This window comes from Triticum dicoccoides, chromosome 2A, assembly GCF_002162155.2.
Source record: "Triticum dicoccoides isolate Atlit2015 ecotype Zavitan chromosome 2A, WEW_v2.0, whole genome shotgun sequence".
Taxonomy (NCBI): domain Eukaryota; kingdom Viridiplantae; phylum Streptophyta; class Magnoliopsida; order Poales; family Poaceae; genus Triticum; species Triticum dicoccoides.
In genome coordinates this window covers 120,793,439-120,811,189 of record NC_041382.1, presented here as the reverse complement: position 1 = coordinate 120,811,189, position 17,751 = coordinate 120,793,439, and positions in this window count along the sequence as shown.

The window sequence follows — 17,751 nt, the reverse complement described above, 5'->3', positions numbered from 1 at the left end:
CATTGCTTGCCCTGCCCCTTTCCTTTCCCACCTTCTTCTTCCTCTGCTCCGGCAACGAAGCGCGCCGCCGGCGAGTGATGTCTAGCTCGACTTCGGCCTCCCGCCAATCATGGACGCAGTATGGTCCACTGCCGTTGACAAGATGCCCCGATTGCCCGCGCATGGAGCCTCTGAAGCGTTTGACTTGTGTGAGGGAAGAAAATGGCAACCGTGGGCGCGAGTTTGTGAAATGCTTGAGCAAGCCACAGCCGGGGCAGGTTAGATATGTGTTCTTGACCAATCCTATGGTCTCGTTTCTCCCGATTTCTTTCTATTTTCCTCGAATTAGGGCGGTGGATCTGGGTGGTGGATCTAGGATTCATGCGCCTCCGACTGTTTTTCAGGTTCTGAAGAAATGTGGGCATTTTGAGTGGCTCGATGACTATGTTGAAAGGTTGAAATTGGAGGGATCAATCGGAACCCAAGAGCTCAATTTTGGGGGGCGGCTTGCCGTGGAACAAGCCCCCAATTTGGCGGACAGAGCTGATCCGATGATGCACAGTGCAGAACTGAAGTGTGAATTGAAGAAAATTGGGAAGCAACTAAAGCATCTGATCGATTTGAAGCAGCAAGCAAATATGATGGCTGGAGCATTTTATGGTTGTGTCATTGCTATGGGTTTATTTTACTTGATGTTCATCAATCGCTAGAATTTGTTAGAGTTTCAGTTAGTGTGTCAACTAGTTTCAGGGGTGCCCAGTAGTTTGAGTTAGCCAGGGACCATTTGTTAGATGAATTTGAATTAGTGTGAAGCAAAACTTGCTTGAATTATTGTAATGATATTCTCAGGGGCCCTATTCAGTGTTCATGCTCTGTTTCCTCTGTTTTTGTTCTTCAGTTAGCAGAGTACACACCCAAATTCAGTTTCTAGTAAAAAAACAAAACTGGGCTGCCGAATAGATGTTGGGCCGTGAGAAAATGGGCCCTGAGAAAATAACCATGCCCAAGACCAGCCCACCCGCGTAGGGGCACCAGCCCACCTCTAACTTCGGCAAATAAAATGGGGCCCAATAAAATGTTACTTGTCCTTTTATTTTGCCTTTTTCTTGCACTAAATTTGGTGATGGATCATTTTTTGATGCACTAAAGCTAAATGTTAATTGTTTTTATGCATGTCTACTGTTCCATGAACTAAATGAGTTGCATGCTTGCATGAAGTGCCCGAAGTAAATTAGTTTGCATTTTCTAGTTGCACCCATGTCCATAGTGGGTTTGCATGGGGCTCCTAGTTGCATGTCCATGGTTTGGCCAATATTTTGAAGATGTGTGTGGTGATTGGGGTGTAGAAACCCGGGCCCATAGCAACCCATAGCAATACACGAATAATAAGCAAAAACAACCCCTAGCAATCCACAAATAATAGCACAAAACACACAATATATATAGTAGCATACCCAATGATTATATAGAAGCATAACGATTATATAGAAGCATACCCAACGATTATATAGTAACATACTCATAGTTCCACGGGGCATGATAGCCTTACAACTTAAAGTACTAATAAAACTTAATAATAGTAGCATAACTATTACAACTTAAAAAAAAACTAATACGATAGATCTAAGCTAGATAGATAGGGGGGCACCAAATGCGGGTTCTTCGGGTTCTTCTTCTTCTCCTCCTCCGGGGCCACCTCGCTCCTCGGGCGCCCTCGCTCCTCCAGGCGCCGCCCTTCACTCCTCCCCCTCCCTGTTGTTGATGGGGTACGGGAGCGTGTGCATAACGCCGTTGTTGGGGAAGATGCCGTTGAAGTCGGTGAAGATATTGTAGGTTGTGAAAGCTATGAACTCACAACCAACCCAATACGCTCGCCTGAGGAGATGGAAAGCATCGAAAGGGTTAGTGAACGTGGCGAGGAGCCCAACCACAACGCCGTTGTGGTTGACCTCCTCAACATGGTACATCCGAGGAGAGCCGCGGGGGAGGTGGCGGAAGCCGGCCGCAAGGAAGAACTCCGTTAACTCCCTTGCTCCCCTCCACCTCGAGATCACCCAAACCCTAAGGGTTTTGTCGACATACACTTCGGCCGGGTAGAGCCTTTCCGGCGTGGTTGGGGGGAGCAGTAGGTGGGGCCAGTGTACTGCATGGTGGCGGGGTGGCTCGAGGGCTCGATCGGATTTGATGGAGAAGAAGGAAGAAGGAGGGCAGAGGAGGCAGAGGATGGGGTGTGGATGAGGAGGGAGAGGAAGACGATAGTGCCCGGCTTAAATAGCCCAAGTGCGACGTGGTTTCACCGGTGAAGATGGGCGGCCGGCGTTTGGTGGCGCCCTAGAATTAATGGGCGGGCGGTGTTTGGTGGCGCCCCATGAAAGTGTGTACACGAGCGTGGGAAACGGGCTGCGATCTTTCTGTGCCACCGGTCGCGGGTCAAGGGGGACGGGTTCACGCACGCGTCTGTGCCGTCGTGGGTCAAGGGGACATGCCTGCCCCGGGTTCTCTGCATGTGCCGCTCGTGCATTCATGCCGTAGCCCATTAATTTGCACATCTTGCTAGTGCCTGGCTAGAGGGAGACGTGACAATAATGGACGCCTTCATTTGCCCATCTTGTAACGGGCAACACGCCATTTGAACTGCATCGATACCCACATCGATACCCCATGCCAGTTTTGCGTCCTCAAAGAGGAGCACGCCATGTACAGCACGCCATGCAGCGTTGGCTTTTTGGTTGTCTTCATCGGGCTGCTGCATTGTGGCCGGGTGCATGCTTTGATGCGACGATGCATCGGTTGTAATGGTAGGCATGCGACAGCTTACTGCGTCCATATGGGTGGCGGAGCAGGGCTACGTCGAGGCCATGCATGCAAGCACGGGCGCAGTTCTGCTGGTGAGCATGCATGCTGCGGGTGGGCACATGCATGCATGCAACGATGGGAATGGGCACTGCGTAGGCTTGGTCCATGCACCGCGTCAACTCTTGTCGTTGGATTCAAATGAACGGTCCTGATGCCCCAACGAGAGAGGCTGATCCAAACCCCACCGATTCAACCAATCAGGGCGTCTCATGCGGATCGATATACACTGTAGCTAACCCTAGCGCCTGATCTCAACCGTCCACGCACAACGATCGACGACCCAGTAGTGTGCGGGGTTTTGAGGGGTTTTGAGGGGTTTTGGCTGATTAGGGTTGAGCATAACTAATTCAAAAAAAATCAAAAAAATATAAAACTTGCGCACATAGTCTTATTATGTCGTATAGTAACGAGAAAAAAATATAAATATGATTTACATATATTTTTACGAAAAATCCTTTACAAAATTGTCATTCCTCGAACAATGTAGTATGGAGTTCAAGGGAGAGAGTAGTGGGCACCCGAGAGTATAGGTGGGGTTTTGAAAATGAAAAGTGTGAAAACCTCACCAAAACTTCATTTTGGATTGACTAAGAAAGATCTTAACTTACTTTTTTCATTTTCATGTTTTTATACTTGTTTTATATATAATTTTCTATTAAACCTTGTTTTTTCAAAAAAAAAGAAAATAATAGAAAATTAATTCAATAAATAGTGAGACTTTAGATTTACACTATATAGGTAGAATAGATGTGTAGAAAAATTATTTGTCTGGTTTAGACAAGGTGCAAAAAAACTTGCTTAAATATGAGGCCGTTTACCCTACCTTTGAAGGTCATTTGAGACACACTTTTCATGACTATGAGTTCAACTTACCAAAAGGGCTGGGAATGATCAGCAAACAAACATATTTCAGTTGAGGTACTTTAGATAGCATTGAAACATCAATACCCCATCCCTAATTCAAATTTGAGCCCAAATTTGAATTTAAATTTGAATTTTATTTGGCTGGTTTAGACAAGGTACCAACAAACAAGTTCGAATAGAAATACGGGATACATAGTGACTACCAGTACGCACCAAGTTACAAATATTATTACATGCCCCAAATTTCAGAACTGTTCTCTGTTCTATCTCTTCCTACCACGTCGCGTGCCCTTCTTCGCCTTAGCACTTCTTGTTTTTGGTTCAACTACACACACAAGTTCACTGATCATCTTGGTTTTTTTCACTGGTCTTTTCAACACCTCGCCAACACCCTCGTGATCAGTGTCTTCAGTCTCAATGTTGACAGCAGTTTCAGTTTCTTCGGTGTGTACCTCAACATGGATTTCTTCAGTCTGAACCTCGACACGCTCAGGTTCAGTTTCAACCTCGAGAGCAGTTTCTTCAGTCTGAACCTCGACACGCTCAGATTCAGTTTCAACCTCAAGAGCAGTTTCTTCAGTCTGAATGTTGACTGTAGCAGCATTTTCTTCACTCTGCTCAGGCTGAGGCACACTTCTCTTCTTTCTACCGCCATTGACTCTTGCTTTTTTTGTTGGCCAACACTGTTCAACAACAAGGGGCTGACTTGCTCGCTTCCTCCTGGCCATTGGGAAAATGTTATAGATATAGTAATTGGAAAAAAGCACCAAATCAAAACACAGACAAATAAACAAGGACATACTTTGGCTTATCAGGAGTGTAACGGCATTTGACAGATCCCACTCTATGCCCAAGTTCCTGGCACAACTTGCATCTGTTTTTGTTACCTTTTTGGGCCCTTTTTGGCTTTCCATCTTTATTTCCCTTCTTACTACTCCCACCTTTCTCAAACCATGCCTTGAATCTACTCTGTTTAGGCCTGCCAGCCTTTCTTTTCATCAAGGGAGGACACATGGAAAATTCAATGTCCACTTCAGGCCACTGAGACTGATCTGTAAGTGCTGGAATTGGAGTAGCATATGCAGCTTTGAATTTTGCTACCGAATAATATTCATGCAAATATGGGTGCATGTTTATCTTCGATTGGGATGCTAAGAAGAGAATGGCATGCTCACATGGTTTACCAGTGTGTTGCCACTCGAGGCAAGTGCAATCATGCAATTCAGTGTTAACAACATGTCTCCTTCCAGTTTTGTTATCTCTAACTTCAGCACCCCAAGATGAAGATTTTTCAACAAACAAATGTGAAAGACATCTGCTCCTATTGACCACCTATTGTACCACTGCTGGAAGCTTATCACCTTGCAGACAATCACCTATCCTTCTTCTCAATTCCCACAACCGCATGAGCATGATCCTTATTTGGTCAACCATGTCATGTACAGGCAAATCTTTTAATTCCTTCACCTTGTTGTTGAAACTCTCTGCCAAATTGTTGTTGATGTGGTCACACTTAATGGCAGTGTTGAATGCTGACCTATACCATAACAAAGAATGGTAGGTGTTCAGCCATGGACCAAACTCATCACATGCTGCCATTATCTTATCAAGATGATATTTGTGTGTCTGTCTAGTGTAAGATCTTGCTGCTGGCCACATGCGCCCAAATTCTTCTCCTCTAATTTTTTTGATCAAATTCATCCACAAATGACCGAAGCACTCCCTCTGCTCAGCATGTGGGGAAACATTTTTCACTGAATTTTCAAGCCCCTTATATGCATCTGTGTGTATAGCCAAAGGTGACACTGGCCCTAGGCATCTTTTCAACTGGATCATGAACCATGTCCATGAAGCCTCTGTTTCTGACTGAAACAAGCCAACAGCAATAGGAAACATCCAGTTGTGTCCATCTAGAGCATTGCATGCTGCCAACTGACCATTCCACTTGCCTGTCAAAAATGATGAGTCTATGCTCAAATATGGACGGCACCCTGCTTTGAACCCATTAATGCAAGGCTTCAAAGCCATAAAAAACTTGGAGAACTTGACTTCACCTTTGGCTGATACCTCTGTATCTATTTCCACAACACTGCCAGGTGACCTCTTTTCCACCTCTGCTTTGAAGTTGTAAAGCATCCTAAATGTATTTGCCCAATCACCATATAAATTTTTCATTGCCCTTTGTTTTGCCTTCCACACTGTGGTATATTTTAGTTTAATGGGGTACATCTTTTCCAAGTCTACTTTGAGTTTCTTCGCAGTAGTGTTTGGTGTTTTGGCTAAAATTGGGGTGATCTTTTCTGCAACCCAAAGTTGTGATGTCATGGTTGATACTCTCTGTGAACTTGTAATACAAGTATGTTGATTGGGGATTTGGTTAACCCTGACAGTACTTCCATCAGGTTGCAGTCTAGCAGATATGTACCACTTGCAAGGCTTCACACTACCATCAAATCCTCTGCACCTCGCATAAAACTTCTTTCTATCAGTCCAAACAGTCTTGGCATCAAACTCATGTTTCACTGCATAAGTCTTGAAACACATCCTAAACTCCTTCATGCTTGGGAACAACTTGCCTACTTCAATGACAGGGTTTTCTTTGTCATACACATGCACCAGCTCATCATCATGTGCATCATCTACCTCATCTGCAGCTTGTTCCATCAACTGTCCATCTACTTCTTCATTAGCAGGCAAACTAGATTCACCCCTCTCCTGCTTATCTCTGTCATCGACTGGAATGCCAAAAAGTTTGGCCATCTCAATGTCAGGCATTGGTGCAATGACCAAATCAGTAGGCTCATCTAATTCAACTACATTCCAATCAATAGTTGCTACAGTTTCAGTTTCAGTTTCAGTTCCAGTCACATGTCCCTCTTCGGGTATTACTGTAAGTTCAGTACACATGGGAATCAATGGCCTCTGTGTAGCCCAATCATCATCTACCATCTGCGCAGCCAATTGTGATGGCACATATCCAACCTTCGAAAAAATGTTCAGATCAACGAGCTCAGCAAAAAATTAGCCCGTTTGCTTGTCCAGCCGTTTTGCCGATCGATTTCTTCAACAATCTGTTCACCATCTTCTATTCTCACATACTCTCCTTTCCAATCATCAAACCGCAACAGTGATACTTCTTGCTCTGGACCCAAACAATATTCTCGCCAATTTTTTCCACCCATTTCTTCACTGCTGTCTCTCCCATGTTCTGTAGAACTTGTGGATCAATCTCTGTAAACTCAACCTCCCATTTAACAATAGTGTCTCTGTCAATGTTCTGTATGCTACCATCAACTAATTTTGCCTTTGATGGAAAGAAATTGACTGTCAATTCGAAGGTCCGAGCGGCAGCATCCCCTCTGTCAGTGGCGGACAGTGTGAGCCCGTGAGAAAAAACAGACGAGGCCACCCCCTAATTGCATGCAAAATTGGATCGGAGAGAGGCGCATTACCTATTCGAAGTTGAATCTGGTGGCTCCATCTCAGTATGCCCACGGGCTCCCCTCACAACCTATCGATTCCGCAAGAGAAAACAGAGGAAACGAGCTAAGATCTACGGGCCGGAGAGAGGAACGGGAGGGCGACTAGGGTTTGAATTCACTCACCATTTTCTGAGGACGAAGGCTCCGCCGCCGTTGAGAACGAGGGCTCCGCCGCCGCCACCGAGAACGCAAGATCCGCCGCCACCGGAGAAGAAGGGGGGCAGAGTGACGGGCCCGGCACGGTCGGGCGGCAGGGCACGGTCAGCTGTTTTGAGGAACAATTAAGTTGGACCCACATGTCCTAACATAAACGGACGGGCTTGGTTGACGACCAATTTAACCACATTTAACAGCCATGTCGTGCGTGGGCTATTTGTCTGCTCAAAATTGTCGCACCACAGCCATTTGCTCGAACAACGTCGCACTCCTTCCAATTCACCTCAAAAACGTCGCACAGGAGCTATTGGCCCCTCATGATGGAGGTCTTCAGGTGTTGACACATCCAGGAAAAGATAAAGAACGGAAAACCTTGATTAGCACTATTTATTTTTCTTCTGTTTTTAACGTCGTACAAGTCAGAAGTTACTTCTTGCATTGCTAAACTTCTACACACCTCGTGGCTACCGATGTAAAATAATCTCATCGTTCGTCGGCATTTTGGTACTCCAAAGTCCAAACTTACTAAACGTATAGGTTGGAGTACATGTAGAGGTTTCACGACCATTTCACAGGCATTATTCAAGTGACATCGGTTCCGAAGATTCTCTCGTCAAAGTTTCACTACTATAGTTAATTGGGTCATCGGCTCCCACGCACACCACACACAATAAAATGCATATATGTGCATGTACGTCCAGGGGCCGTGCCAAAACTTTAGACTTCGGAGCCAGGGAGGCGTGCTTTATTGTAATCGCATGTGAAGTTGCCTTATATGTCGACATTTCCTCTAGTTGACCACATGGCCGGGGAGGTCCACACGTACCCTTTTGTATTGCAGTGCTCAGAGAGGACTCTCTAAAGTCGTCCAAAGTCTACTGACTCACTCCACATGAATCCGACCATATGCTTGCTTGGAGTGAGTCACTCCAAGCTCGGAGAGGACTCTCTAAAGTCGTACCTTTTGGTTTGCTTCTTAAACGTTATTTCTCTTCGCTGAACAGCGAAAGCACACATGAATGGAGTAATACTAACAGACACAGCTTGGAGTGAGTCATTTTCATACTGTATATACAACCGTGCATGCATCTACAGCTGCCAAGACCCCGACCCAGCTGACCGTATCGTAACAGAATTGGATTTGTGGAACAGAAAATCTTTGTCGTTGATCATGAGCAAGGTGGCAGGGACAGGCCCTGACACCCATGCATCGATGAGAACAGCTAGGCAGCACTTGGAACTGCACGATCGTGTGAATCCATGCATGCATGCGTCGTCGTTGATCGACACGCACTGGAGAGATCTGATGAACAGCTGGCTTGCACGCCAATATCGCATTCGTTCTTTCTTGGCCTACAAGTAGTATGCACCGATCAAACAGTGTGTTTTCTTATCAACTTGGATCGAACCAGCACGGAAAACAAGTATAGTGGGTGTATATTCCTTGTGGGCCTACAAGATTCTTGACAGCGCATGCCTTGCGCTTGCGCGCCTCCTCTCAGTTGCCGGCAAGATTCTAAGCTGCAAGGGAACATGCTAGAGATCTCAACGTGCTATCAGTGCATGCATGCACGCTTCATGGTCCTGGATGTGATTTTGACGTAAACTATTCTCACCCTATGTTGTACGCCGGCCGGGTGGTCAAAGCCGCCGTACGCATGTTCGCCAACCTCACAAGCCATCGCCATGTAGGCAAACCGCCCCCGGGAAGGAGAAAGTGGCTTAGTTCTTCGTTCAATCTCGGGCATCTAGAAATATTCTCCATGATCATATATATAAACTTCCGTCATGTCTTCAGAAAGAAGAAGAGAAAATGAAACTACAGTAAGAGAGGTAATCCGTCACATCATTACACTACAATTTGTTAGTTTTGTTTAACCCCAACTCCCCATGCACCATGTAGCTTTAGTCAGTTGGCAATCTCTTCCTTCTCACACATGTACACTAGCTAGCTTAGCCAGATATATAAAGAAGACAAAGATATCTTTCTGAAGCGTAGAGGACACACCCACCGACAAAATGCACACACCAAACGCGTCTCGAGACCTCGAGATCGAAGGGGAGCTAGCTACCCATCACCGTCGACACGTACGTGATGACTCATGACAGGAACTGAATACAAACTAGTGGAGTAGTACGTGTTGTGTCGGTACGTAGCGCATGCATTGAACCCCTGAGCTAGTAGGCGACGAGGAAAGTACCGCGTTCACTTCTCTGGCCAGATCTTGAAGTTTAACTAGTATATTCACCGAAGCAACAACTGTCGTCGTAATGTTGCTCTATGCACGTATTGCTGATCTGTCGGAGGTTTGAAAACTGATACATAATGCCGTATCTAATTTATGGGAGTACCTAGAACTTATCTACATGAGATATAATTTGGTCTCATTCACCTGGAAAACAAGAACAGATACAACCCACATCAGCACACATGTATCTTATAGCATCACATCCAATGGCTATAAAAGGTGAATGAGACCAAATTATGTCTCATCTAGATGAGTTCTAGCAAAACTGCTAATTTATCATTGACGTCTCGAATCTTGACAATTAACATGACGACAATAACAATGCCGTCTCATTCGTGGAGAGAGAGAGAGAGAGAGAGGTGCCCCTTCTCCCTGTGTCCTCACATAGACGACACACCATGCATGGGTAGCTAGCCAGCTTTGTGAGGTAGCCCAGCCAAGGAGGAGAGAGACAAAAGCGACACGCAGAATTTCTTGAGGAAGAAGAAGTTCACCTTTCTCACAAAACTTGCTGTTCTTCAAACAAAGTAAAAAAACATGCATGTATGGAGACATGGCTCGAGCACTTGTCGTGGGCCGTTGTGTCTGTCAAAATATTATGGGAAGCGTAGAACCCTTTGCTCGGGCCGCATTGCATTATATGGAACATATGCCGTGGCTTACAAGTTTGGATCGAGGCTAGATCGATCGGTTTACAGAGATATACTCGGGAGAGGTGGAAACAGAAGAAGAGATAGAATAGGTTTACAGTTTAAAGAGAATTCTATCCCTATACAACAACTAATTCTAACACTCCCCCTCAATCTAAACCTCATGAAACTTTGCCAAGGTTAAGATTGTACTTGAACTCATCTAGCCGTCTCACGGTGAGTGGTTTTGTAAAGCCATCAGCAAGTTGATCTCCTGTGGGTATGAACCGAATGTCAAGTAGCTTTCGAGCTACTCTTTCTCTGACAAAGTGAAAATCAACTTCAATATGTTTGGTTCGTGCATGGAAAACAGGATTAGCTGAAAGATAAGTGGCACCAATATTATCACACCATAGCCTAGCAGCTTGTGGAGCTTTAATTCCAAGTTCATAAAGTAAAGTCTGTATCCACATTACTTCAGCTGTTGCATTAGCCAAAGCTTTATACTCAGCCTCAGTGCTAGATCTTGAGACTGTAGCCTGTTTCCTTGCACTCCATGATACAAGGTTTGTTCCCAGAAACACAGCAAAACCACCTGTGGATCTTCTGTCATCAGGACAACCTGCCCAGTCTGCATCAGAGTATGCAGTAACAAGCATGGATGAAGACCTGGTAATATGAAGCCCAAGTCCCTCTGAAAACTTAAGATATCTCAAAATTCTCTTGACTGCAGTCCAATGAGTAGTTCTAGGTGCATATAAATATTGACATACTTTGTTCACAGAGTAAGAAATGTCAGGCCGTGTAAGAGTCAAATATTGTAAAGCACCTACAACACTTCTGTAATTTGTTGCATCCTCTGGTCCAAGCACATCTCCACTTTCAACTGTAAGTTTTTCTGAGGTTGAGATTGATGTACTCATAGGTTTACAATTCTCCAATCCCACTCTTCTGAGAATATCTGTAGTATATTTTTCCTGTTTGAGAAGTATGCCATCCTTTACCTGTTTAACCTCTATTCCAAGAAAATAGTGAAGATCACCTAGATCCTTAAGAGCAAACTCCAATTTCAGATCCTTAAGCAAACAAGTGGTGGCATCTGAACTTGAACTAGCAACAATTATATCATCAACATAAACAAGCACAAATATAGTGATATTGCCTTTTTTGTAAAAGAACGGAGATGTATCTGCTTTTGATGGTGTAAATCCAAGTTGTTGTAACTGCATGCTCAATCTTGAGTACCAAGCTCTAGGGGCCTGTTTCAACCCATATAAAGCTTTATCCAACTTACAGACATAATGTGGTGTGCTTTGGTTCTCATATCCCGGTGGTTGCTGCATGAACACTTCTTCCTCAAGAACACCATGAAGAAACGCGTTCTGAACGTCCAGCTGCCGTAGACTCCAACCTCTGAAAATAGCAATAGACAACACAAGCCGAATAGTAGCTACCTTAACAACAGGACTAAAGGTATCTTCATAATCAATGCCAAACCTTTGTTTAAATCCTTTAGCAACTAATCTAGCCTTGTACCTGTCTATACTGCCATCAGATTTTCTCTTGATCTTGTATACCCATTTACAATCTATAACATTATTTCCCTTCCTTGGTGGTACTAAGTGCCAAGTTTTGTTTTTCATGAGTGCATTGTATTCACTATCCATAGCCTCCTTCCATTCTTTATGATTAAGTGCATCATGCAAGTGGGTTGGTTCACCAAAACTACTGAGGAAAGCTCTTTTGACCCTGTCATACCTTACAGTACCATCAGTATATTCTTTTGCCTTTATAATACCTGACTGAGATCGTGTATGGCGTCGCGGAGCTGCTGTTGGTGAAGTTGGCACAGAAGATCCCAGTGCTGCAGTCGCTGTTGGTTGCGCCACAGAAGATCCTGTGAGGTCAGCTGCAACCGAGACAGCCGCAGGTTCCCGATCCGACTCCTGATCCGAGACGGATCGCGACGCAGGCGTGCCAGGCATCCTGCTGTCGGCCCACGGGCTGGTGGCGCGAGGGGATTCGCCCCCGTCCACTCCTGACGAGGTGGGCTCAGCATCGGGCCCCACTGCATGCGGGCTGTCGGCCACCAGCGCGGCTGAGACGGTGGGCTCCACGCGGTCGGGCCTGTCAGCCGCCCCACCGCGATTGGCTGCATGCGTATGCCCGCGATCGTCCTTGGATCGCGCGGCGCTGGGGATAGCGGGACTGGCGCAGGGATCCGCCTCGGATCGGACGCCGCTGCAATCCAAATCTGCGCCGCTGCCACCTGAATCTGCATGAGATCCAGCGCCTTCTTTGTCTGTTTCTGCATACATGAAATCATGACCCGAATATGCACAAATATCACTAGAATCCAATTTTTTTATGGAATTCTTCACAGGATCAGCTTTATATAATTCTCCCCCGTGATCTGGAAGAAGGGCTATTTTAGCACGTAGGAGAGCTCCAGCATTTGGGTGAAGTTTGGCAAACGGAAAGAGAGTTTCATCAAAAACAACGTCTCTAGAGATGTAGATACGGCCAGTGGCAATCTCTAAGCATTTGTACCCTTTGTGGAGATTACTATAGCCAAGAAAAACACATTGGGTGGATCGAAACTCGAGCTTGTGGCGATTGTATGGACACAAATTTGGGTAGCAAGCACACCCAAAAATTTTAAGAACGTTATAGTCAGGTGTTTGATGATATAATCGCTCTAATGGACTGGAATTACCAATGACTTTACTCGGAAGACGATTGATAAGATAGGTGGCTGCAATAAATGCTTCATCCCAATATTTGAGAGGCATGGAGGCATGTGCAAGGAGGGAAAGACCAACTTCAACAATGTGGCGATGTTTTCTCTCAGCAGAGCCGTTTTGCTGATGAGCATAAGGGCAAGAGACATGATGTTCAATACCTATGCTACGGAAAAAAGAGTTGAGCTTTTCATACTCCCTTCCCCAGTCACTTTGGACTGCCAAGATTTTCCTGTTAAAGTGCCTTTCAACAAGCTTTTGGAATTCTTGAAACACAGAAAAAACTTCAGATTTGTGCTTTAACAAGTAAATCCAAGTAAACTTGCTAAAATCATCAATGAAACTGACATTTCCAAAAGAATCTCTAGCATGACCCCATACATCACTGAAAATAAGCTCTAAAGGAGCATGAGACACACTGTTTGACCTAGGATAGGGGAGTTGATGACTCTTGGCACACTGACAAGCTTCACAAACAGACTCACTGGATTGGCTATATGACAAGGGCAAATTGCCTTTATTAACTACTTGCTTGACTATGACTGATGATGGGTGTCCTAATCTTTGATGCCACCGTGCCAAGGAGGGCTTGATGACAGAACAAGCATGACGACGTCTGTGATTGAAAACTCCGGATGAGATGGGGTAGAGCCCTCCAATGCATCTACCGTGATGTAGAAGTTCCCTCGTTGCCCGATCCTTTATAAAAAAGTAGCGAGGATGAGTTTTAAAGAAGACATTATTATCGGTGGCTAAGCGAGACATAGAGGCAAGGTTTTTATCAGCTTGTGGAACATGAAGGACATCGTTTAGAACAAGATCACGTTTAAGAGTAGGAGAATTAATAAAAGCTTGACCGATGTGTTGAATATCCATACCTCCACCACTTGCAGTGTGAATCTGATCGTTGCCAAGGTATTTCTCCCGGAGGGCGAGTTGCTCTAGTTCACCAGTGACGTGGTCGGTTGCACCAGAGTCTACATACCACACGCCATCGCCCCCTTGCTCGCGCATAGCTGCAGCAACAAGACGTGTGCCAGATCGGAGAGCGCGGCGGCGGTGCAGGCAACTTCATCTGTAAGACTTTTAATTTTGCCAAGGTATTCAGCCATTGTCATATTACCTTTCTGAAGATTGGTCAGCTCGATGCGGGTATTTATGGCTTGAGCTTGACTCTGAGGAGCAAACATGGCATGGATGGCATGCCAAACTTCGGCCGGCGTCTGTAACGTGGCGACCTGTGCAAGAATATCGCGGGAAAGAGAGCCCATCAAATATCCTTGAAGTTGCTGCTGTTGTGCATACCAGAGGGTGTTTGCAAAGTTGGCGATCTGCTCTTCTTTGCCGTCCTTGGTAATGGTGAGGGTGGGCGGCGGTGCCGGGCTCTTCTCGTCGAGATGATGCTCCATTTGTGCCCCTTTGATCTGCGGCAGCACGACGGCCTTCCAGAGAAGAAAATTCCCCCTCGTCAGCTTCTCCTGTGGTGGTGATCCAAGGGATGCGGTGGTGGTGGTGGTGGATGAGGAGGCGAAGGTGGAGGAGGAGGTGGTGGAAAGTGCACCCATGGTGCTGGGCGACATGGCGGCGGAGGTGGTAGACATGCTCTCGATGGAGGAAGGTAGCTAGATGCGTTTTTGTTGAGGAAGAGGCTCTGATACCATGTCAAAATATTATGGGAAGCGTAGAACCCTTTGCTCGAGCCGCATTGCATTATATGAAACATATGCCGTGGCTTACAAGTTTGGATCGAGGCTAGATCGATCGGTTTACAGAGATATACTCGGGAGAGGTGGTAGGTTTACGGTTTAAAGAGAATTCTATCCTTATACAACAACTAATTCTAACAGTGTCACCCAATTCTTGATTTGTGCATGATCGAGGTAATATAATGAGCAGCGCAGGAAGGGATACTTTATTGGAAGGACACGACGGTAAGCGAGGCGAGTAGTCAAGAGCTGGGGGACACTTGTATGGCGCGCAAGCCCGGGGGCCCATTGTTTAGGGATCCCCAAAAGAAGGTCGTACGCTCTCCCTTGCAAGTTGATTGACTTGATGCACTTGCATCTGTACCCGAAAGCCTGCGAATATTCTCGTGTCCCAGCACGAGTCCAAGGGAAAACATTCCGGCCGAGCTCGAGGGTCGTGGTCGCATTCGCATGCATGTGAAGAGAGCCTTCGTGTATGAGCCGGCGGGTCAAAAAGGGGAGCAAGTACCGGCCGGGTCGATAATTACCATGCATCGTAGGAGTAGTACGTCTCCGCGTGTCAGTTGCGCACATGCATGAATGCATGCACATGAATGGTGCACGGTGCAAGGTTGATAGTAGTGCTGTTGGACGTAGGGAGTAGCCAGCGGCGAGGCGTGCAGGCCGGCCGGCACGCGGGCGCGCGCCCCATGCATGGGCTTATGGTTACGGGTGCGCGTTTAGCGCGCCGTAGTAGAGACGGTAGTAATTAGAGCATCTACTGCAAATTTGGTCCCTCAAATGCCATAGAACATGACTGGACACGTCCGCAAACAGTGATCGGTTACGTCTTAAATTAGTCACTTTATATACGAGTCTTTCATATTTCAATCCTTAAATTTATAGAAAGCATTTAAAAAAAAATCCTACTTATACTACATACTACGTACTGTCCTAACTGATCTTCGTTGTCGGAGATGTTCATGACGCCCGTGTCGTGCGCTGGGCTGAACGGGCGCGTAGGAGGGCTCCGGCTCATCCTCCTCCTGCTCAATCTCATACATGTAGGCGAGCATCTCCGCCTCCTTCGCGGCCTCACCTGCTACTGGCGACGACGTCTAGCCTCTGCAGCCGACTCCGAGCGAAGGGAATCAAGGATGGCGTACTGCTCCGCCTGTAGATCTGTGTCGCCAGCCCCCCCTCCCCCCCACATCCTCCTACTCTTCCTCCTCCTTCTTCGGATCCACTGCATCCGGAGGTAGCCCCGCTGCGATCCGGGATTCGCGCCTTGCCCGGATATGCTCCAGGAGCTCCAGTCAGCGCTCCGGGGTTGGAAATGGGTGGCTCTTCACCTGACGGCGTGGAGGCATGGCTACTAGGCGGACGGGGAGTGGAAAGTGGCGGCGGCAACAGACAAGTGGAGGAAAATGTGTTGGTAGGGTTCCGGTGCCGGCGGTCAACTTAGATAGTCGGGCTAGGCACTATGCGGCCTGCCGGAGCGGCGTCACGCGGTGACATCGGTCCGACGGAGAAGACGAGCTTTGGACCGCCGGATTTTCGAGCGTTTCCGTGTGGGACTCCGTCGTTAGTCCAACGTGACGGGCGCGCCCGAGCGCCCCATATCCGCCCTATATTTGGGCTAGATATAAGGGGTGTTGGTCAGTCCGGACGTTTGAGACCCGTTTGAGACGTCCGTCTGGGTCAAATTTTCATGACCGGTCATTGACTGGACGTGCCACCGAGGCGTTTGAGGCCGGTTCCGAGCGCCTCGGCTGTATACTCCCTCCGGTTCTTTTTAGTCTGCATATAGTTAAAGTCTATCTACTTTGATCAAACTTATAAAAGAAATATCAACATTCACAACTACAAATCAATATTGTTATATTCACTATGAAATGTAGTTTCATAGAACGTAGAATATACTTTTGGTATTGTACATGTTGATATTTTTTAATATAAATTTGATCAAACTTTGTAAAATTTGACTTACACAAATCTTATATGCAGAGTAAAAATACCGGAGAGAGAATGCTCTTAGCAGCTAGGCACGCGCGGTTGCCGATCGGCTCGCGATGCTAGGGGTCGGCGCGGAGCGCGCGCGTCCGCGTCCCCGATAGGTCGAGAGGACGAACCAAAAGCGCGCGTGCATGACCCGACGACGTGCGCGCCATGGCGAGACGGCTACACGTCGAAGGAGCGACGCGAGGTGCACGCGCCCATGCCCCTGGTTAGTGGCCACAAACGCTGGAGCTTCAGTTCAGTGGCGGGCGTCGCGGTCGGTCGGCGGGTGGAAAGGGCACCTACCTGGCTCGAACGCGCGGCGCGACGAGGCAGCTAGCAGCAGCGAGCTTCCTTCCTGGCTTTTGTTCATCACGGTGCCCACTTGCACTTGGCTCGTCGAGGTTCACACATGGCTACTGTGACTGGAGGCATCCCGACGTGGAGGCGCGTGAGGGCGGCGGGGCTGGGTCCGCGTGGGGCATAGGCTATACTACCAGGCTGGTGTCGTTGCCCACAGACTGGGACTGATCTGTAGACTGTAGACTGTAGCACTGTCCCTGCATGTCCTACAGCCTGCCCTAGCCCCTAGGCCGATCTCAACGGTTTTTAACCGCCGTATTTAAGTGTCGCAGAACCTAAAACGTGGCATTTAAGAGGGGATGGAAGAGACAGAGCATAATTGGTTTGGTGTCAAAAATTGTCATGCCAATGTTTGGCATTGTGCCAAATATTAGCTACTAATTGGTTGGTTATCAAGTTGTCTTGCCTATCTCACATAAAGTTGCAAATATTTGGCAAGTCGTGGTATTGCCAAATATTAGTCCAATAGCATCATTGTACATGCAATTTAGAGATGATAAAAAAATGTACAACAAAGTACACCTTGTATGGTTGATAAGATAGTCTTAGCTTAGATCTTGCATGTAATTTAGAGATGATAAAAAATGTCTATAATGGGTCATCTTTTAGCTTTATGTTCAATAACTAGCTATTCCTAAAAATGTGATGAGACATATTATGCTAAGAAATCATCTTTTGTTTTCTCTTAAATAAAAGAAGACAAGTCTTTTTTATGAGTTACTCCTATATTAGTCATGCTTTATCTAGTA